Raw genomic sequence first — 23,226 nt, forward strand, 5'->3', positions numbered from 1 at the left:
TAAATATGATCTTTCAAATGAAGGTCTCCAGTTGTCTTTCAGGGGCCATTAAAAATATTCTTACTTCTTCTGTTCCTTAATAAGCTACACATAATAATTATGCAGACAGTATCATCTATATCAGGCCTCAATAAATAAGATGAAGTTCTTAATGATTCACTTGTATAACCAACTGTGGACCAACACTACTGTGTGATAACCTGTAGGCTCCTGCTTGAGAGTTTCTGGATATGTGGAACTATGCCATCATGCTATTGCGATGTTGACAAAGGGGCTAGGAGTTATATCTTATATGTGAAATGATAAAGGACAGCAACCAGGGCTGTAACTTCAAGCAACAACTACTTATTTGGCAAATACAAAAGAGAAAAGCATAGTATTTTCAAAAGCCATAGATCCAAAATTATATCTAACCTTGTATTCCCCTATATTCAGGCATGGTGAGGAATGTTTGCAAGTATGATTGGTTAGGCTAACCTAGATTCTATTTTGAGGAAGCTTAAAAAGCCTGCTGGGACTAAGGAAGAGAGCGCTCCAGGATACAAGTTTATTTCAAGGACAGTACATTGAGTTTTAGAGAGTATGGATAATTCTGAGACACTACCTTATCTGTGTCTTAATTTTTTTTTTTCTCTCTGTGTCCCTTCGGGGACCTGCACTTAAACTCAAAGAAGGTTTGTAGTAATAAAAGAGTAAGTAAAAGTTAAAAGATCTAGAAAAGTGAGAGAGCATCCCATCAGTTTCTGGAACAACTAGGAAACAACACCCTTAGCCAGACCCAAGAACCCTCATATTGGGCATCAGAAGCATGGGCATTAATATTCCTGTTTACGACAATAGTGGCACTTAAGTTGAGCACCAGTATTGATGACACCTTCAATGGGATTTGCCATATTCCTGGCAAAATGACAGATGCTATGGGCTGTCAAGAAGACCAGTTTAATAAAAATGATAGACACACCCTCCTGAGACAACATATTGATAAGAAAAAGAAAAATATAGATAAATGAGTGAACTGGAAATTCCACAGAGAGAATGAAAGCTAAGTTGAAGAACTAATTCTGTATTAATCTGGAATAGAAACATCAGATATATGCAGTCTTAGTGCAGTTTTGCTGCTATAACAAAATAATTGAAACTGCATAATTTATAATTAAAAAAAACGCAGACATTGATTTCTCACAGTTCTAGAGACTGAGAAGTCTGAGTTCAAGGCTCTGGCAGGTTCAGTTGCCTGCCAGGACTGATTTCTGCTTCTAAGATGGTGTCTTGTTGCTGAATCATCTGGAGTTGAGGGATGCTGTGTCCTCACATGGTGGAAGGCAAAAGGGCAAGCTGAACGCAGCATGAAGCCTCTTTTAGAAGAACCTTAATTCCATTCATAAGAAAAGAACCTTTATGGTCTAGTCACCTCTTAGCAGCCCCACCTCTTAATACTGTCACATTGATAACACTTGAATTTTGGAGGAGACATATTAAATCATAGCATGTGCATCCATAACTAGAATGAATACTAGTAATATGCAAGATATTTAAAAATAAAATGTTGAATATAACTAGAATACAATTTTAAAATGTAGGTACCTTAATAAGCATTGACTTGCGTTTGAATGTACAGCACTGCAAAAGAAAAGAAATGAGTCCAAGATTTCAATGTTACCCTATAGTACATAATGCTTGAATTAAATCATTTTTGGAATAACTGTTTCACCTCAAATATATAAAATATTAATAAAGTATAAATATTAAGTGATATTAAAGTGCAATTTTTTGCTCTGGAATGATGAGCATTATTGACTGACAAAGCATAATTACAATACTACACTGAGTTTATGAAACATTCTGCAGATATTTTCATTCTGGTTTTTGTATCTCATTTCATTTTACAGATGAAGAAATGCAAGTTTATTTGAAATAATTTTCTCAAGTTTTAATGGCCAATAATAAAGGGTATTTGGTGGTTTGCAATCTGGTCTTCTGATTTCACAAATCTCTTTTAGTCCATTGTATTATGCAGAAGGCAGGATGGAAAAATAGCTCTCTCTGTATTTATTTTAATTTTTAATAATTTAGTCAGACTCTAATGTAATGAAATTTTTAATTCTTCTAACAGTTCTTAAGTACTGCAACTGTGATTAAGAATAAGAGCATTTTGGCCAGGCACAGTGGCTCACGCCTATAATCCCAGCACTTTGGGATGCTGAGGTGGGTGAATCACCTGAGGTCAGGAATTCAATACCAGCCTGGCCAACATGATGAAACCCCATGTCTACTAAAAATACAGAAATTAGTCAAATTAGCCAGGTGTGGTGGCTAGTGCCTGTAATCATAGCTACTGGGGAGGCTGGGGCAGAATTGCTTGAACCCAGGAGGTGGAGAGATTGCAGTAAGCCGAGATCTTGTCACTGCACTCCACCCTGGATGACAGAGTTAGACTCCATCTGAAAAAAAAAAAAAAAAAAGAGAATGAGAGCATTCTTGTGTTGTTCTTTCTTTTTTTTTTCTTTCTTTCTTTTTTTTTTTTATCGAGATGGAGTATCGCTCTGTCACCCAGGCTGGAGTGCAATGGTGCAATCTTGGCTCACCACAACCTTTGATCTGCCAGCTTCGGCCTCCCAAAATGCTGTCTTGTGATGTTCTTAAATTTACCCTTGTGAATTATCTTACAGAGACTGAGCTATGTCCTATTGCATCCTAAGAAAGCAAACCTGAAATACTAACAAAAACATTCATTTTACTAATATTTGAATAACTTCCTAATTAAATTTATTTAAATATATTAGGCAGATCAATAGACCGTAAAGCAGAGACATGTAGATTCCCTTAAAGAGGCTGAGTGCCCACTCCCCAACCAGTTTTTCTCTGAGACCGAAAGGGCAGTGGATATGTGAGCAGGAGTATCCTTTGGTGTCAAGTCTGAGTAGATTCGTGAGAACACAGCTAAACTTAGGGTGTTTCTCACGGAATTCTGAAGTGGGAGAAGTTCATGATTGTTCTCTTGTTTTGGTCGGCCTGCTAAATAGAATAGGGTCATGATGTTAGGTACCATTCCTGGAATCCTGGACTCTTTGGTACTAATCGTAGAAGTCCACAATCCTCTCAGATACCTACTGATGGAGCCAGCTCTTCTTATCAGATATATACTGATGGAGCCGGTTCTTTTTTTCTGTCCCCGGAGCAACCAACTTTTCACATAGTTTTGTATAGAGATACTCAAGCTGAGATTTAAAGGATAGGTATGGGTTAGTCATAAGGAGGGGAACTAGTGAGGGAGAAGTGACAGAAAGCATTTCAAGAAATGAAAATATAACATACACAGGAGGAGAAGCAACAGTGCATGAAGGAAAACAGAAATAAAACAGAATGGCAGAAGGAGAAAACAGGGCCACATAGTAATGCAGAAAAATGGGTATCATAAATGTACAACATATTAAAATGCTGACATTTAATCTAAAGTAAATAGAGATCTATGGAAGGACTAAACCATGGATGGAACATGATCATATTTTATCTAAAATATTATTCTTGGGTGGATTTATGCAGACAGACTGAATGGGTGCTAGGAAATCAGGTAGAAGGCTATTCCCGAAGTTGAAGAAGGAAATGCTAAGTGGCTAACTAGAGTGGTGGAGAGGGCGTGAAAGTAACAGAATGGAGTTTAGAAGCAGTTCAGAGATAGATGTTTCAGGCATTACAGGGAAAGATAGAGAAGTTAACAATGTTCAGGATTTTGTTTGGGCAACTCTGAGTATGTTAGTGCTGTTCACTGGTGTAGGAAATAATGACACAGTAAAAGGTTTGAGAAAAAGTAATGAGTAAAACTTTGAAAATTAAAGTTTTAGATTCAAATGAAATATCTATATATATATATGAATATTGTCTGAGGAATAAATGAGAGAAGTGAAACAAACATTTATTTATTTAACAAATTGAATATATACATGTGTTATGTATATGTGTGTGATATATATTATATATATAATATATTTTATGCTCCAGTTTTATATGTATATATTCTATTTGTTAGATATTATTATATATAACATATTTATATATAGGTACCAAATATGTTTATGTATATTTAAATATGTAAACTTTATCAGAGGATAATAAAGCCTATTTTTCAAATTATTTTATGTAGCCAGCATATACTTAATACAAAAAGAGGACAAGAACACATCCATGAAATGAAAATATAATATTATATTTATATAATACAAATATAACGTATTTGTATTATATATAATATATATATGGCAGATGGCAGTTAAGTCAGATAAATTACTGGAATTTTAATGAGAAAGTATAGAATAAAAGAAAGATAGTTCAGGAAAAATCCCTGAGAAATTCTGATGTTTCTGAAGTCCTGAATGTGAAAACGGCAAAAGAGCATGAAAAAGAGTACTCTCTTCCAAAGTTGTGGGAGGAAAACTCAAAAAATCCAGGTACTGGATCAACAAGGCAAGATGGCATTGGAGAAGACACATTATAATTCAGATGTGAGCTGAGACTTGCAAACAGCTGTTTCCTTCCCTAAAGGCATTTACTGCAGCTGAGTGTGTACTGGGGACTGGGTGTGGTCCATACAGATGATTCTTAAGGTAAATAAGAAACCAATGAGCCCTTATCAACTGAGACAAACAAGTCAGGTGGCAAAGTTGGGAATCTCTAAAGGCAACTAATTTGCCTCATAAGACTCACTGAGTTCTTAGGTTGTACCAAGATGAGATGGAGAGAGAGGAAAGGGAATAACTACCAAAGGCTTCAAAAAGCCAGAATAAATCTTCTGTAATCTTGGGATGCATACAAGGCAAAATCTGTGAGAGGGAAGAGACTTTCATCAAACAGAGGGGTTTTCCTTCTCAGACATTTCAAAGTGAATGACATTAAGTGAAAACATATCAAATCTTGTGGGATGTAGCTAAAATAGTACTTAGAAAAGAATGGAGAGCCCTAACAGCATACGTTAAAAAAGGGGAAAGGCTGAAATTCAGTGAGCTAAGTTTTCATCTGTCGAAGTTTACAAAAGGAATAGCAAGCTACACCCAAAGAAAATTGTAAGAACATAATAAAAATAAGAACAAAATCAATAAGATAGAGAATAAACATTATAAATAAAATAAAAAAATAAAAATCTGGCTCTTTGATAAAGCCAAAAAATTGGCAAATGCTAGCAAGACTGTACAAGATAAAGAAAGAAGCAAGTAAAAACTACATTATAAGCAATGATTAGTAGATTAGTATCTGTTACTCAAATTCAAATGACATGTTTAAAAAGATAATATTATTGACAATTTTTGACATTAATTTAAAAGTGTAGATGCAATCAACAAGTTTATTGGAAAACACAATTTCCCAAGTTGACACATGTACACAAAATGAAATTAAATATATACCTATTAAATAAAATATTTATAGAATATTAAGCATTTTTATATTACCAATGCTGTTATTTTAGATTATTATATAGAATATGAACATAATGTTAAATGTAATATTAAACAAATAGAATATATACATATATAAAATGGTACATAACTTTATCAGAGGATAGTAAAATAAAGAATATTGTCCACATTATTTTATGTAGCCAGCATATACTTAGTACAAAAAGACAACAAGAACACACCCACCAAATGAAAATTACAGCTCAAAATTTTTTACTAAAATATAGGCAAAAATTTTAAACTAGTTTTTGCAAGTTGAATCAAGAGATATATGTATAAAAAAACACCACAAAGTCAGGCGAAGTTCATCCAGGATTATGAGGTTGGATTAACTTTTCTTTAAGAGAAAATATGATAAAAAATTATGTGGTCATCATAATACATACAGATAATTACTTGATACTATTCATTATTTATTTATATTAAATTCTCACTGAATTAGCAACAAAAGAAAACTTCCTTAGTCTGAAAAATGGCAGACTCTCCAAAAACAAAAACAAAAAATAGAGCTTACACTATACTTGATGAAATAGCTTATTATTTTTCCCTGACAGTGGGAACAAGGTAAGTATGTTCACTATTTTCAATTTTATTGGACAGTGTACTAGAGTTAATAGCTAGTGGAAAAAGACAAAAATACGTATATAAAATTTGTAACTAAAAAGAGAATTTTTATCATCCACAGATGTAATGATCATATATTTTGGAAATAGAAAATTAAAACTAAAGTGTAAAGATACTTTTGCAATAGCACAGAAATACATCAACCTAATAATTAATGTAACAACATATGTAATGAATACTGAAAAATATTACTGATATCAATTAGGGAAATCTAAAAATGTCATATATACACATATCTTCATGGAACGGAAGACTCAGTATACTTTAGAGTTGTCCTCTTCAAATAATCTAGAAGTTCATTGCATTCCCAATCAAAAAAATGTAGCCTATTTATTATAGAAACGGAAAAACTGATTCAATTCAATCTTGACAGAATATACTGAGACTCAAATGATTAGAATAAGCACAGTAATACTGAAAAACAAAAGGTTGGAGAAGTTGCATTACTAAATATGAAGCTATTATGATGCTATAGGAATGTAGATAATATGCTATTGGTGTAAGGATATATTGATACAAATATTCAAATTAAATATAATAAATAGAGATAATAGCTCAAAAAAGGCAAGATGTGGTATACATTCAGCGGTAGTGTTGGGCTGGTGGAATATCCATATTGGAAAAAGTGAATCTTGACCTTATCATGGTATACACAAAAATTAACTCAAGATAGAGCATAGATATGAGCATATAAGGTAAATGTATGGAGTTGCTAGAAGAAAACATGTAAATATCTTTAATCTAGGAGTAAGCAAGCTATTTTCTAGCAGAATAAAGAAAGCACTAAACATAAGTTTTTATTAAAATTGTTATATCTATTCATCAAAAGCCAATCATAAAAGTATAAGAAGTCAATCAGAGACTGAAAAGATATATATTTATATATTTGACGAATGAGTCACATCCAGTATATAGGTTTAAGTAAATATAAATGCACATATACATATGTTTATGCTTATATACATACATATATACATAAAATATGAGTAAACACAAATAAGAAAGAACATTTAAAAATTTTAAATGAGCAAATGTTTTAAACAGCATTTTAAAAGAGGATATCTAATGCTCATATGAATATCATGTTAATATGTTATCATTTATATGAAAAACACTACAAATAAACAAGAAAAGACAGAAGATTCAATTTAAATAACACTTGGCAAAAGTTTGAAAAGCTACTTACTGAAGAGAATTTTCAAATGGCCAATATGTATATGAAAACATATTCAAAATCAGTAATCATGTGATTTTAAAAGATTAAAACCACAATGAGATGTGCACCATAATATTTATTATTTAAAAAACTGGCAACACTATATTTTGGTGAGGATACATAGCAAATAGAAATCTCATATATTAATATGATGGATGGAGGGAAAATGGCTGTACCCATTTTTGAAAACTCTCAGCTATCTTCTAAAGCTACATAAAATAAAACTTATAATGCAGTAATTTCTGTCGTGGAAATGTGTGCTCATATTCACAAAAACAGAACCAGAAAAAAAGGTTCAGAGAAGTGGAAACAGCCTGAATATCTATCAACTGTAGAACAGATAATTTTTATTTTCTCACTAAAAATGATAGACAATTATGAAATACTATGTATTTGTGTAGGAGTAGTACATACTAAATACTAGGTACTACTCCTATATTCAGCTATATGGCTGAATCTTAGAAATATCGTAGAGTAACAAGGCCCCCAATGAAGAATAAATACCATATGTTTCTATTTATGTGAAGCTCACAACTATGGAAAACTAATCTAAGGTTAAAGGAGCCAGGGTAGTGGGTAAATTTTGGAATATATTGGGTAGAAAAGAGTCTGTGAACAACTGTCAGGGTGCTGGAAATGTCCTAAGTTTTGATTTGTGAGGAAGTTTTATGGATGTACAGGTGTTTAAAATTTATTGAGCTAATGCATGCTGGGCTTCATACCTAGGTGATGGGTTGAGAGGTTCAGCAAACCACCATGGCACGTTTGCCTATGTAACAAATGGGCACATCCTGCACACGTACCTAAGAACTTAAAATTAAAATTAAAATTAAATTAAATATTGAGCGGTTTACCTAGGATTTTGATGCTTTACTGTTGATTTTATCCTCAATAAAAAGGGATGAGGGAAACAGTGACTTTCAAAGATAGAGAGAGTTATCAACTGATTTAAAATGCTTCCTAAAATACAAATATGACAAAGACAGAAAAAGCCCTTAGATTTAATGAGAAGAGTTCAATGTTGATTTTAGGAGAATAATTTGAGAGAAATACTGAGTTTGGTATGCAGATGGTGGAGTAGGAAGGAAGATGGTGGGTAAATAAGGTCAAGTCTCTTGGCCTTTATGACTAAAAAAGGAAGGAACAAAATGACAAGAGGCCTAAGGAATGATGGAAAGAAGATAGGGTTTTGCTTGTTTGTTTTGTGTTGCAAATAATTGAGCATGTTTTTATTATTACATGCCTGTAGGAAGAGCCTGTATTAGTCAGGGTTCTCTAGAGGGACAGTACTAATAGGATCTATCTATCAGTCTATCTATCTATCTATCTATCTACCTATCTGTGGGAGTTTATTAAGTATTATATATTATTATATATAATATATATGGATTATAAACTCCATATATATGTGTATATACACACACACACACACATATATATATTTAACTCACACGATCACAAGGTCCCACAATAGGCCATCTGCAAACTGAGGAGCAAGAAGAGCCAGTGCGAGTCCCCAAACTGAAGAAATTGAAGACTGATGTTCAAGACCAGGAAGTATCCAGCACAAAGATGTAGGCTGGGAGTCTAGGCCAGTCTTGCCTCTTCATGTTTTTTCTGCCTGCCTTACATTGGCTGGCAGCTAAGTAGATGGTGCTCACCCAGATTAATGGTGGGTCTGCCTTCTCCAGCCCACTGACTCAAATGTTAATCTCTTTTGGAAACACTGTCACAGACACAGCCATAATCAATACTTTGCATCCTTCAATTCAATCGAGTTGACACTCAGTATTAACCATCAGAAAGCCTAATGGAATAAAACATATGGGAAGAAGATACTTCTCAACTTCCCAGAATAGCTCTTAAAAGTGTAGGAGAGATTGGAGTCTCTTAAGTTGGTAGACTAAATTGGCTTTCACAGGAGAAAAACAGGAAGTGGAAAATAGAGTAGAAGTTCTGAGGTTCTATGTGGGACTACAGACTTGTGGCAGGGAAGAATCACATATTACGTGAAAATTGAGAGGGGTCCACCCACCGAGTGTGTGAATGTGCAGGAGGGTGTTTAGTTAGTTAGATTTCTAAAGCCTCATTCTGCTCAGTCCTATGGGATTAAAGCTGTGGGACTGATCCCGTAGAGTGTATATCAAAGGATTAGGCTCCAAAGGTTAACACACAATGAAAAATAGATTACTTGAGTTTATCATGTGAAAAAATAGAAGAAAAATAATACTTAAAAAATTGAGAATTAAGATCCTGCAGAGACACAGGGAATTATTAAGTGAAATTACACACTCTTTTATGTGAACTATGTAACTGATAAATTTATGTAGAAACAGTATCATCCAAAAAAGAAGTTATTCTAAAAATTTGAATAAAACAGCTCCACACAAGTATAAAGGATGATTATTGAATAAACTATTCTAAACTAAACTAAAAATGCTTGATTTTGATTAATGAGTCAATCAAACACCAAAGCTAGCAGAAACAAAGCTGGAGGCATCACGCTACCTGACTTCAAACTATACTCCAAGGCTACAGAAAACAAAACAGCCTGATACTGGTACTAAAACAGACACATAGACCAAAGGAACAGAACTGAAATAACCCCAGAAATAACACTACATATCTACAACCACCTGATCTTTGACAAACCTGACAAAAACAAGCAATGGGGAAAGGATTCCCTATTTAATAAATGGTGCTGGGAAAACTGGCTAGCCATATGCAGAAACTTGAAACTGGACCCCTTCCTTACACCTTATATAAAAATTTACTCAAGATGGATTAAAGACTTAAATGTAAAATCCCAAACCATAAACACCCTAGAAGAAAATCTAGGCAATATCATTCAGGACATAGTCATGGGCAAAAACTTCATGACAAAAATGCCAAAAGCAATTTCAACAAAACTCAAAATTGGTAAATGGAATAGAATTAAACCAAAGAGCTTCTGCAGCAAATGAAACTATAATCAGAGTGAACAGGCAGCCTACAAAATGGGAGAAAATTTTTTTAATCTATCTGTCTGACAAAGGTCTAATATCCAAAATCTACAAGAAACTTAAACAACTTTACAAAAAATAAACAAACAACGCCATTAAAAAGTGGGCAAAGGGTATGAACAGACACTTCTGAAAAGAAGACATTTATGCAGTCAACAAACACATGAAAAAATAGCTCAACATCACTGACCATTAGAGAAATGTAATTCAAAACCACAATGAGATATCATCTCATGCCAGTCATAATGGTGATTATTAAAATGTCAGGGAACGATAGATGCTGGTGAGGCTGTGGAAAAATAGGAATACTTTTACACTGTTGGTGGGAATGTAATTAGTTCAACAATTGTGATTGACAATGTGTCAATTCCTCAAGTATCTAGAACCAGAAATACCATTTGACCCAGCAATCCCATTACTGATTATATACCTAAAGGAATATAAGTTTGCCTACTTTCTACTTTGAAGTATTTGTGGAAAGAATGTGAGGGATCAACAGATAAATACATTTGGAAAATGACTGGACTGGGTAGTTTTTCAATCCTTCTGTCCTGACATTGTCAGGTTCATAAAGATGGCAGGTATAGTGAACTTGAGTTAACAAAGGTTTTCATATGCAGGGACTTCATGGGAGTCATCACAATCTTGCAAATAATGTTCTGTAGCAAAAAGTCATTCAATTTTGAATGAGAAGATCTGGGTATACAACGTGATTCACCATTAGGAGGTATATTAGTCAAAATATGGAAAATATTTAAGTCTTATGATCTTTTTTTATAACTTGGGATCTGTAAGACTGCTCTGTGAATTTCACTGTGTTATGAAAATCATTGTAATAACATATGGGACATTTCTTTGTAAACCATAACATGGCCATGAAAAATTAGTGTTTTTATACCTCTTTCTATTGCTATCTCAATCTTTTCTATTTAGTTTTTCACAGAAGAATTTAAGCCTTCACCTAAGATCACAGCATTAAGATTTATCTTTGTGTTTGTTCAGTGAAGTACTCTTTCATGTCATAAAATAATACATTTTGATGACATTTAAAAAAAAAACACCCCAGAATAATCTACCATTAATATTACCATGTTTTGACTTAGTATTGATAAGAAAATATAATTTCTAAATAAGTAAAAATATATTTGGTATGATTTATTTAAATTTCTTATTGAACATTTATTTATTATTCTTCACAAGTATTTTTGATATTCTTGTTTTCACCAGAAGAGGCCACTATGATCAAACTTTCTGATTTTATTGTCAATTTGAATAATTCCATTTAGTTTAGAAATTTGTTATGCATTTCAAAAGCCAATGATCAGGAGTAAGTCTTTTTCCTCTTTAAGCTCTTTTTGAAAAACAGCCTTCCAACTGAGAGTAGTAAACATATACATTCTTCCCTCTGATTCTTCATAAAAACTACAGTTTTAAAGGTTGATAGACATAGATTCAAATCTTGGTTCTACCACAGAGACAAACTGCTTAACTTTGGCAAATAACTTAAACTTGTTCACTTTTCTAAAAACAAAATAATGGTATCTAGCTTGTTTGTTTGTTTTTAAGATTAAATGAGCTAATATCACTAAATTACTTAAAACAGTGACTTAACACAAATGAACAAATACTAGTCCCTGTTACTCTAGAATGTCTGGTATATCCTTTGTCAGCAAGCAGTTTTTAAAGGATCCTAAAATGCTTTAGGTACTTTTACGTGAAAATGAAAAAATGAATGGAAGTTCAATTTCAAGAACGTTTACAAGGTTAATATGCAGAAGTTTGAATAGCTATTGAGGGGAGATTATGAATTTGTTTGTTTTTTTCTATAAAGTATGTAATTTCATGGTGGCTCATGCCTGCAAACCTAGCACTTTGGGGGGCAGAGATGGGCAGATCACTTGAGGTCAAGAGTTCAAGACCAGCCTGGGTAAAATGATTAAACGCTGTTTCTACTAAAAATACAAAAATTAGCTGGGTGTATTGGCATGCACCTGTAATCCCAGCTACTTGAGGCTGAAGTGGGAGAATTTGCTAGAACCTGGAAGGCAGAGGTTGCAGTGAGCCAAGATCACACCACTGCACTCCAGCCCGGCAACAGAGCAAGACTCTATTTTTAAAAATAAATAAATAAAAACTAAAAAATAAAAAAAACTTCTAAAATAGCGTATATTACTTTTAAACTATAAAATATTAAAATTAACAATAACAACACATTGTGCTTTAGATACTTTTTCTACTTCTGTAATCATTAGCACGTGAAACAGACTAAAATACTAAAAGAAATGCTCATTTGTAGCCTGTCAGTATGGACCCATGCTATCCCTTTGGGTTAGAGCTATTGAATATTTTTCTTTTGATTGTATCATAAGAAAATGTTAATAGAATATGGTTACGATGGACAAATAATTATTCAGTACACAAATCATAGATGAAGAGGAGTGCTTTTGGAATACCATCAGCGGTAAATATGAGAAACTTACCATAATGACTTTTCCAAACTATGCACATCTCCACTACCTTCTAATTTTCTGAAGATCAAGCCAAAAAAAGTACAATAATTATACTTAAGTGATTATTTTAACGACTTATAGACAGAAATGTAATGACTTATAGACAGCTGTAAAATTTTCACAAGGTTAAACAGTATCAATAGTGTGGTTCAAGTTAAATATTTTTCCTACCAATATAAAAATCTCTCACACTTATATAGAGCTTTTCGAAAGCCTGTGCATTTATCACATTTGTCATAGAAATCACTTACATAAATATAACATTTAAAATGAAGGATCCCACAATATCTATTTTTAAGTGGCTTAAAATTTAAATTTGTCACATAATTTTCATTTGCTTATTTATTAATAGCATGAAGAAGCCATGCACCTTTCACCCAATATAATAATTCCAGCTCTACATGATACTTCTCTGTGCCCACCTATCGCCTTACTCAATTTGAGGTAACACTTTTCAGAACCTTGTGTTTAATCATTTTCTTGTTTCCCTGTCTGAAGGGAAACATGATATTTCTAATCTCTACATCAAGCAAAAATAAGTAATAATATTCAACTTATTCTTTAAGGCTGTCTTTAACACTGTATTATCAATAATTGTATAAAATATAGAATATGACAGTTCTAAACACAATACTAGAAAACTAAACCTACATAGAAGACTGAGTTCATCATGACCAACTTAGCTTTATTCCAGATAAAGTGATGATTCAATATTAGAAAATAAAATTTACTACTGTATTAGTGCATTTTCACACTGCTCATAAAGACATACCCGAGACTGGGCAATTTACAGAAGAAAGAAGTTTTCTGGACTTACAGTTCCACATGCCTTGGGAGACCTCGCAATCATGGTGGAAGGTGAAAGGCACATCTCACATGGCAGCTGACAAGAGAAAAGAGCTTGTGCAGAAAAATTCTCATTTTTAAAACTATCAGATCTGGTGAGACTTACTCAATATCATGAGAACAGCACTGGAAAGACCCGCCCCCCACCCCCATGATTCAATTATCTCCTACTAGGATTCTCCCATGACACATGGGAGTTGTGGGAATTACAATTCAAGATGAGATTTGGGTGTGGACACAGCTAAACCATATCAACTACATTCAAAATGAAAGAAGACATTATAATAATGTTAATAAATAAAAGAAGATTGATATAAATGTAACATAAATTTACAAAAACACTGTTAGAAGTTTAGTAATGTAAAAAGTCTTCCCAACTTGACAAAGGACATCTATACTTAAAAAGTTTCTAAAATACTACCATAAATAGACAAAGTTATAAGCATTCCTTTAAACATCAGGAAAAAGGCAAAAATTTCCACTTCACTCACAACAATTCAACATTGTTCTGTAGATCGTAATCAATGAAATTGTTATAAAGTTTGAATTGTATGAATTAAAACTATGATTACAATCACAGTGATTGCAAATTACTAAATTGTCTAATAAACTCAGAGCACTAAAAACGTAATAGTAACAATAAATGTCAGAGACCATCAAGATAGGTAAATTTAAAAATTTCATACTATTATAGATTAGTAATTATGAATTCATGAATATGATTAAAAAGAGATACCATTTATAATAGCAGTAGAGCACCAAAGATTAAAGCAGGTAAATTATAAATACAATTTAAAAATAATAAATTATTTAAGAAGAAAATGATGTTACATTTAAAAAACCAACATAATTGGAAAAATCCTATAATAAAGAGAAATTATTATTTTCCCCCATAATGATGTTTAGATTTTATCCAATTTCAATATTAACAAAGAATTTAAATTTGAGAAGATGATTTTAAAAGTTACATAGGAAAACAAAGGCTTAGGAGAAACCATGGCTTTGTTGGAAAAGAAAAATTAGAAATAAGTAATTGTGCTATCATTTATCAAACCTTATATAGACATATTAATTAAGGCACTATGAAATTAAAAGTAGGATAAACAAATTAAGCAATAAAAAGAAGACAAATGAGAATCCCAGAAATAGACACAAACATTTATGAATATTTTATATAAATGGCATTACTAAGATAAGAAGGAAATCTTTAATAATGCTGCTGGGAAAAGTTGATAATTTAGATAGAAAAACAAAATTATATCCCCACAAGACACACACACATACACACACACACACTTCAGATAGATTTAAAACTGAAACGTTAAAGGCAAATTCTTCAAATCTGAGAAGATAATCACAATGACTTTTGGGCTACATGACTCAAAAATATTAACTATAAGAAAAAGGAATATTTCAGAATATTTAACTATATTAAAACGGAAAAGAGGTTTTTTATTAAAAGAAAGAAAGACTCAACTTATAAACTGAAATAAAATAGCTGAAATACATATAAATAATAAATGATTAATATGACAAATATATAGAAGGATTTAAAAAATAAAAAACGTATTAAAAATATGACATAATATAAAATCTTAAAAACAAGGAGCAAGGAAATAAGCAGACATCATGCCTATGGAGGCAGGCTTAAGACACATTAAAAGGTGTTCAGCCTTATAAGTAGTTACGGAAATGAAATTAATCCTATTATGAAATAGCTTTTTATACTCATACAATGACAATAAAACACAATATCTTATACTATTATGTTTTTGTGATCATATGGCTTGATGGGTAATACAACACAATGCTGATGGAATGTAAGTTGGTACAACATCCATTGTACAGTTGGGTACAACAATTTTGTAAAGCAATTTTACAATTTTGTAAAACAGTTTAGTATCATGTTATAACAGAGAACCATCACTTATGCTGTGACTCAGCAATTCAATTTATTTGTGCATTATCTAGAGACTTAATATTGTATGTATTTTTGTATATGTGCAACTATATATACATACACAAGAAGTATCATTATAGCATTGTTTATAATAGCAAAATTATTGTTTGACAGAAGAATTGATAAGTGATATGATACAGTCACCCAGAGGATATTATATGGCAGTGAAAATAAATGAACTACACACAGCTACATGAATAAGCTTTATGTAGAAGACAGCATGATGCAATTTTTAGAAACCTCAAACACAAATACAACCGACTGCATTGTTTTTACATGTGAAAGGGAGAGACGACTTATATTAAGGATATTATAAACAAAGTTTAGAATTTTGATTGTTTTGGGGAAGGGAGGAGAAGGAAGGGCTAGCAAAAAAGGATATAAGAAAGTGAAAGTATTTGATATTGTTCAACTCTTAAATTAAAATGCTAGGTTCACAGTTAAATGGTAGATTCAATTAATTATTTTGATTTATGAAGAACACACATATTCAAATGAATATACCTTTTTAATTTGCAGCTATTCTAATATATATATAATGCACAATTTTTAACTTTTAACAAATGAAAGCATATAAATATTGATAATTTGAATATATTTATGAAATATTGAGAATTTTTTTCTTTTTTTTGAGATGGACTCTCACTCTGTTGCCAGGCTGGAGTGCAATGGTGCGACCTCGGCTCACTGCAATCTCCACCTCCAGAGTTCAAGTGATTGATTCTTCTGCCTCAGTCTCCTGAGTTACTGGGATTGCAGGTGCATACCACCAGGCCCAGCTAATTTTTGTACTTTTAGTAGAGACGGGGTTTCACCATGTTGGCCAGGCTGATCTCGATCCCTTGACCTCATGCTCCGCCCTCCTCAGCCTCCCAAAGTGCTGGGATTACAAGTGCGAGCCACCATGCCCAGCCCCAGATATTGAGAATTTGAACAATATTTATCAACATTAAACTATATGGGAAACATTTTATTTTCCTGTTTTCCCTTTCAACAAAGTGACTTTGTTGAGAGTTTTCAGCATATTTTCTTGTTTCATATACTGTTGTCATATAGAATAAACGGTTTCAGACATAATAGCTGTGTCAAATAGCTCAAGCATGAATTTTGTCATATTTGTTAGATTACTCTTAAAACTGTCTTTGTTTTGGACAGCTAGGTATTTAAATTTTAAGAATTCATCACATAAGCTGAAAATATGACATTTGTAAATATGTTAGGAAATAATCACCCCAATACATAAAAATACCACAATAATTAAAAACACATCTGATAAAACACAACTTAATCATAATGGTAAATCTATAAGAAAATAACATGCTATTTTCTTATTTGGATGGGTTACTGTTCAAACACACATTAAGCTATGACAAAATGCCAGGTACACTCACGTGGACCTTGCCTGGTGGATTAGGCAGTAGTGTGCACCTTAACTGTTAGTCTGCCTCATTGGTACCATTAAACAAGAGTAGACATGTTCAGACTTAAAAAGTAGTTGTAGAATATCCACAACTTTTATAATCAAAACCTACTTTCAACGAATTCAGATATGTGCAGCTGTGTTAACAGGAGCCTTATTCTGCCTCAATCAATTGATATATTAATGATATCAATTGACAAAATCAATTGATAAAATCATTACCATATTTGAAATCATTGATGTTCTCTAACATGTGCATATTTATGATATCATAATGTAAATATGCATATTGTCTATTAGTTTGAAAAGAGATTGAGAATGGATGCAATTCAAATACAATATTTTCAGAATTCTCTTTCTTTTCTGAAGAACATGAGGATCTTGGTTAAAGAATGCTGCACGTCTGCAGCCAGGGTTAGCTGGAGGAGCTTCTATCCGTGAGCCTGAGGCTAACACGTTGAAGTCGGATGGTGGAGTTAGCTTCCTCGGCTCACACTCTGAAGGAGGTGACAGACTTGAAGATCATCACATCATCCTGGTCATATAGCCTTCTTCATGCTGGGGACACACAAATTTATACATTTTGCAGGAATATACTTGTAAGAATATACTCATTTATCTGGTAGGATAAATCCTTGTAGGAATATACTTGTAGGAATCCTTGTAGGAATATACTCACTTACCTGGTAAATATACTCATTTATCTGGTTAAAAAAAAAGAGGGAATATACTCATTTATCTGGTAAATATGCTCATTTATCTGGTAAAAAACAGAGGGAATGCTAGTTTGTAAATATTGATCTAGTTGTTAAATCCTTGCTTTAAATGAGTCTATTTGCCCATGGAAATGCGTATTGAAGCTTTATGTCTATAGCCAAACATTGAAGAGAATCATGAGCTTTAATAACTATAGTAACCTGTCTCCTATTTCAAAGAGGTTTTTAATTGTTTTTAAACATCTGCTACATGCCCATCACTATTTCTTTTCTTTCAGAGAAGTTCATGGTCTAATATAGTATACTTAAGAAAAGCCACGCATTCAATGTAAAGGTTTTTTATGTTAACTTTTACGTTTTCTTTAATTATATTGAAAGGATGCAGTACCTGACAAGTCGTAAACAGCGACATTGAACAATAAAATTGTTACATCACTATTTTAATTGTATTTAATGGAATATAAAGCTTATAAAAATTTGATATTCACCATCCTTCATTTAAAAGTAGATTAGCAAGCTCTTCTTTAACAGACAACTTTCATTTTCTTTTTCTCTTTGAACTCATATTTCAATTTTTACTTTCTCTCCCTATTTCAATACTCACGTAACATATAAGTTTGTAAGTCTTTTATTGATAACTTCATCATACCTATCTAAATTAAAATGAGTGTATTAATTGAGATTTTTACATTTGTTTTGTTTCCTGAGACTTTGTATGTTATAATATTTTTGGATTGGGTTAAAGTATCATTACAAATAATAGTAATTATTAACATATTTACAGTTTAAAATATTCAACATGTTTACAGTTTAAAAATGGAATATGTATATAATTTTATAATTATGAAATAAATCTATTTCTTAATGACATAAAACATTATCAAAGATTGCATTAAAAAAGAATACAGCATAAAAACTAAATATCTGAGAATTATGTTATCTTTTTTGGAAGTAGAAAAGATAATCATATTCAAGAAAAAATAAAATAAGAATTGATTATAATTGGAAAAACTTTTATGATATGATTTGAATGTTTTGACTACCTTATTGAATAATCTGCAGTGAATCTGAAAAAATAACATAGAAACTTTGTCCTTATATATTATCTAATATAATATGTAACAGTCCCAGAAAACTTTCCAGTTATTAGGTTGGTGCAAAAGTAATTGTGGCAAAAATTGCAATTACTTTTGGACAAATCTAATACATTTAAAAATCCACATGACTAAAATATTTCTACTTTGGCAGATCAGTTTTCGCTTTCCTCTGATAGGTTTGGATCCTTGTCCCCGCCCAAATCTTGTGTTGAATGGTAATTCCCAGTGTTGGAGGTGGGGCCTGCTGGGAGATGATTGGATCACGGGGGTGGTTTAGCACCATTCCTATGGTGCTCTTCTCCTGATAGAGTTCTCATGAGATCTGTTTGTTCAAATGTGTGTGGCACCTAACCCCTCTCTTCCTCCTGCCCTGGCCATTTAATAGGTTCCTGCTCCCACTTCACCTTCGGCCATGATTGAACGTTTCCTGAGGCCTCCCCAGAAGCAGGTGTTGCCCTGCTTTCCATATAGCCTGCGGGACCATGAGCCAACTACACCTGTTTTCTTTGTAAATTACCCAGTCTCAGGTATTTCTTTATAGCAATGCAAGAAAGGAGTCTCATTCTCTCAGGGGTCTCTCTCTCAAAAGGAATGTTTTCTTTGAAGAAACTGAGGAGATGGAGGAGGCAAAGAATATCGATGTATTGTGTTCTTAGTACAGTTTACCATATATCTTAATTCACATACACCAAGATACTTTTCTGTTACTAAGTTACATATCTGCCACTTCACCATGCCCCACAGAACATAGGTTTATGGGACCTTATTTAATAATCTTCAAAAGAGATCTTGTTTGTTTGGTTCCTTAGAGGTTTTCACATTCTGGGCCAAATCACCTTAGTAAAACTTGTAACAGGTAAGATATGTAAGTTTCTCTAATAAAGAGGGAAAGAACTATTTGTGAATTTTAAGACACTTCCAGACAAACTTTTTGTAAGAGATTTTTACCTATGGAAGTTAAAAATCTGGACAATGTCTCCTCTGGATGTACATGCTCAAATGAAGATCCTTCTTTTAGCACACTCTCATCGTAATGCACATATTTAAGACCTGTACAATACAGGGAAAAAAGCATAATACCAACAAAAGAGATGAAACCCATTTATTGAATGTTGTAAGTATTAATATGGTAGCTCTGAAATTAGAACTAAGATTTCAAATAGGTCAGGGTGACATTAAACATTATCCAAATCTTGGCTGGGAATGGTGCTTCTTGCCTGTAATCCCAGCACTCTGGGAGGCCAAGGCAGGCAGATTAAAATATCCCCAAACTCCTGATCACGAGGTCAGGAGTTCAAAACCAGCCTGACCAATTTGGTGAAATCAAATATTAGCCAGGTGTGGTGGCAGGTGCCTGTAATCCCAGCTACTCAGGAGGCTGAGGCGAGAGAATCACTTGAACCTGGGAGGCGGAGTTGCAGTGAGCTGAGATCATGCCATTGCACTCCAGTCTGGGCGAAAAAGCAAGACTCCTTCTCAAAAACAAACAAACAAACAAACAAACATACACGTATTATCCAAATGTTATCTGTAATGATTGCTTCCTTTGAATTTGTCACTTTTTCTACCATTGGGCATTTTTCTTCATGTGAACTGGGAAGGATAATGTGTTGATGAGGCAGGGAGGTCTGAAAATGATGTTTCTATCAGACTCTCCCCACTCTCTGGAGACTACTGCTCGGCCAAGCTGTGTAGCTGATTCTGGAACACAGATCTAAGAAAGCATAGAGCTTACCCTCCTAACTCTACAGTACAATCTGGCAGACAGACATGCAAGCAGATGATAGCTAGACGTTGTTGTTTTCTGTGCACGCGTGCTACAGTAGGAGTCATTACAAGATGTAAAGGAAAACAGAGTAAATATCTCCTCAATATTTCTGGGGTACTGGGGGAAGTCTGGCTCACTTAAAACTTCATTTGCTTCCATTATCTATGCTACACATTTTTCAAGAGAATATGAGAATCCAAAATCAAGAAATGTTATTGCAGTGCTTTGATAAAGCAGTCTCTTAATATGATATCACAATAATAATAAGTTGCACTAAACACATCCAGTTATTTCTTTGCTACTACCTATGCCTCCATACCACTTACAGTGCTTTCAACTGTGTTGAATTTAAATATCCCTTTGAATAGTTACCATGCCTACTAATGGCAATAAACTAATTTGCTGACTCTCTTGACACCAAAAAAGTGAATGGTGAAGTTTGACTCTTGTTGAGAAAAGCTCATTTAGCCCAGTAGGTGGCACTGTGATATAAATTAGTAAAGTTATAAAATTAAAACAAAAACAGAAAAACACTCATCAAGGATGGAATCACTGTTTTTTCCCCTTCAAACAGACTTTATGAAGCATTAATCAATTCAGAGAAGCTAATAAAATGCCTTGAAAATGAATCCCAATGTTATTTTAATTATGACTGTTTATCAGTAAACTGAGGAAACTTACGGGCCAGCTATTACAGTATACTATAGGCCAAGCTAATCAAAATAAACTTGGCCATTGATAAAGTTTGGGGCTATTTTGATGCAAAGAATAAATTCTGAATCATTATTGTTTGTAGAGTGAATTATATTATTTTTCCTGCAAGAAGTCAACCCTGACAATCCTCACGTTGACATCAAGTGGTCTCTGCAGCAAATTACTTTGTAAATCTTAAAATCTTGCCAGTTCTTTGCCTGAGATGCTGGTCTCTTTAATATGTCAGAAGAGCGTTTGTCTGCCACAGTGAACTAACATTTATTTATGTCCTAAATTAACCACAGAATAAAATGGGACTGAATCGGCCTGACTTGGCACTTAGCTGAATGCACCAGGGTTGTTTTCAGTAGTGAGATGAAGAAATAAAGGGAGAAAAGCTATTTTTAGATGAGCCCAAAAGATGAAGTGTGTGCTGCAATCAGAAAGGAACCGTAAGAGGTGAGGCTAGCTGGAGACCAGAGAAATAGTTTTCTGATCAAAAATCTTGGGTAATACTATTATCCAAGTATAAAAGATTCCTGGAAACATGTATAAAAGGCTCCTCATTCTCCAAAGTATTCACAGCTAGTGTTTCATTTGGTGCTCAGCAGTATCTTAAGTAAATAATTAGAAAACACAGAAGAATCAAGTATTATCGTATTCCGAATAGGAAGCTGAATGACAGAGAAGTTGGTCTTGGCTTAGTTCACAACAACCTTTGAGAGGAGGACATGATACCACTTTGGTGGTGTGCGCTTCTGATGATCTGTCAGTGGTAACTTGGAGAAGTCTGATGTTGTTTGAGTTCAATTATTTGCATCATGGGGTGACACAAAGGATTAGAGGTCATATTCTTGTTGATGTAGATTCCCTTGCACACCACCTTTGATGTCTTGAAAGACAATGTGATGTAACAGGAAAAACACGAAGCTGAAAGTTAGGACACATGGATTCTACCACTTTACCTCTCTGGACCTGTGTTTCTTCATTTATACAAGAATAGGGTAAAAAAAAAAAAATCTTATTTCTGGAATCCCTATTAACACTAAGTCCATTATTATTTCCTTTTTCTAATGCTGAATGTAATAGATGTTGTAAAATTTAATGACTTCATTACCACAAATGGTAAATTATATTTCATAATAAAAGACTGAATTACTCATTAGTCATTCTGTGAGCACAGCAGTGAATTTGTAGATTTTCCTGGCATCATCAAAATTTGGGGGAAACAAGTTTGATAGGAATAAAAATTAAAATTCATTTATAAAGAGTTTAGCTTTTTCCCTCTCTCATTCTCTCCTTCCTTCCATAGATATTAATTGAGCAATTACTGTGTACTAGGCACTTTACATGGTGCTGGGGACATAGCAGTCACAAGTCAAATCTTTATACTGCCTCTTTAGAGTTTAGAGTGTAAAAAAGAGTCAAGATTAAAAAAAAAAAAAAACAGCTAGAGTGTAGAAAGAGATTTGTGCTTAGAGAGCTGGAAATACAGATATACACATGGAACTATGTCCATCCAATCGAAAATGAGAGACTTCCTCCTTTTGTTTATCATCTATTTTTAAATATTGTACCTTCTCCAAAAGTGGCGGAGACAGCACTTTCATGCCCTCCAAAACTCTTGTGCTAGGAGGAACACCTCTAGATAGAATCCGCGTTAGTTTCCCAGGGCTACTGTAACAAAATTCCACAGCTAGGTGGCTTAAAACAACATAAATGAGTTTTCTCACGGTCACTGAGGCTAAAAGTTCAAGATCAGGTTGTCAACAGGGCCATGTTCCATTCAAAGACTCTAAGGAAGAATTTGGCCATACCTCTTCCAGCTTCTGGTGGTTACTGTCAATCCTTGGTACTCCTTGGCTGTGGCAACATGACTATAACCTTTGCTTCCATCTTCACATAGCCTCCTGTGTGTCTCGTCTGT

The sequence above is a fragment of the Chlorocebus sabaeus genome, chromosome 14 (genome assembly GCF_047675955.1).
Source record: "Chlorocebus sabaeus isolate Y175 chromosome 14, mChlSab1.0.hap1, whole genome shotgun sequence".
Classification (NCBI taxonomy): domain Eukaryota; kingdom Metazoa; phylum Chordata; class Mammalia; order Primates; family Cercopithecidae; genus Chlorocebus; species Chlorocebus sabaeus.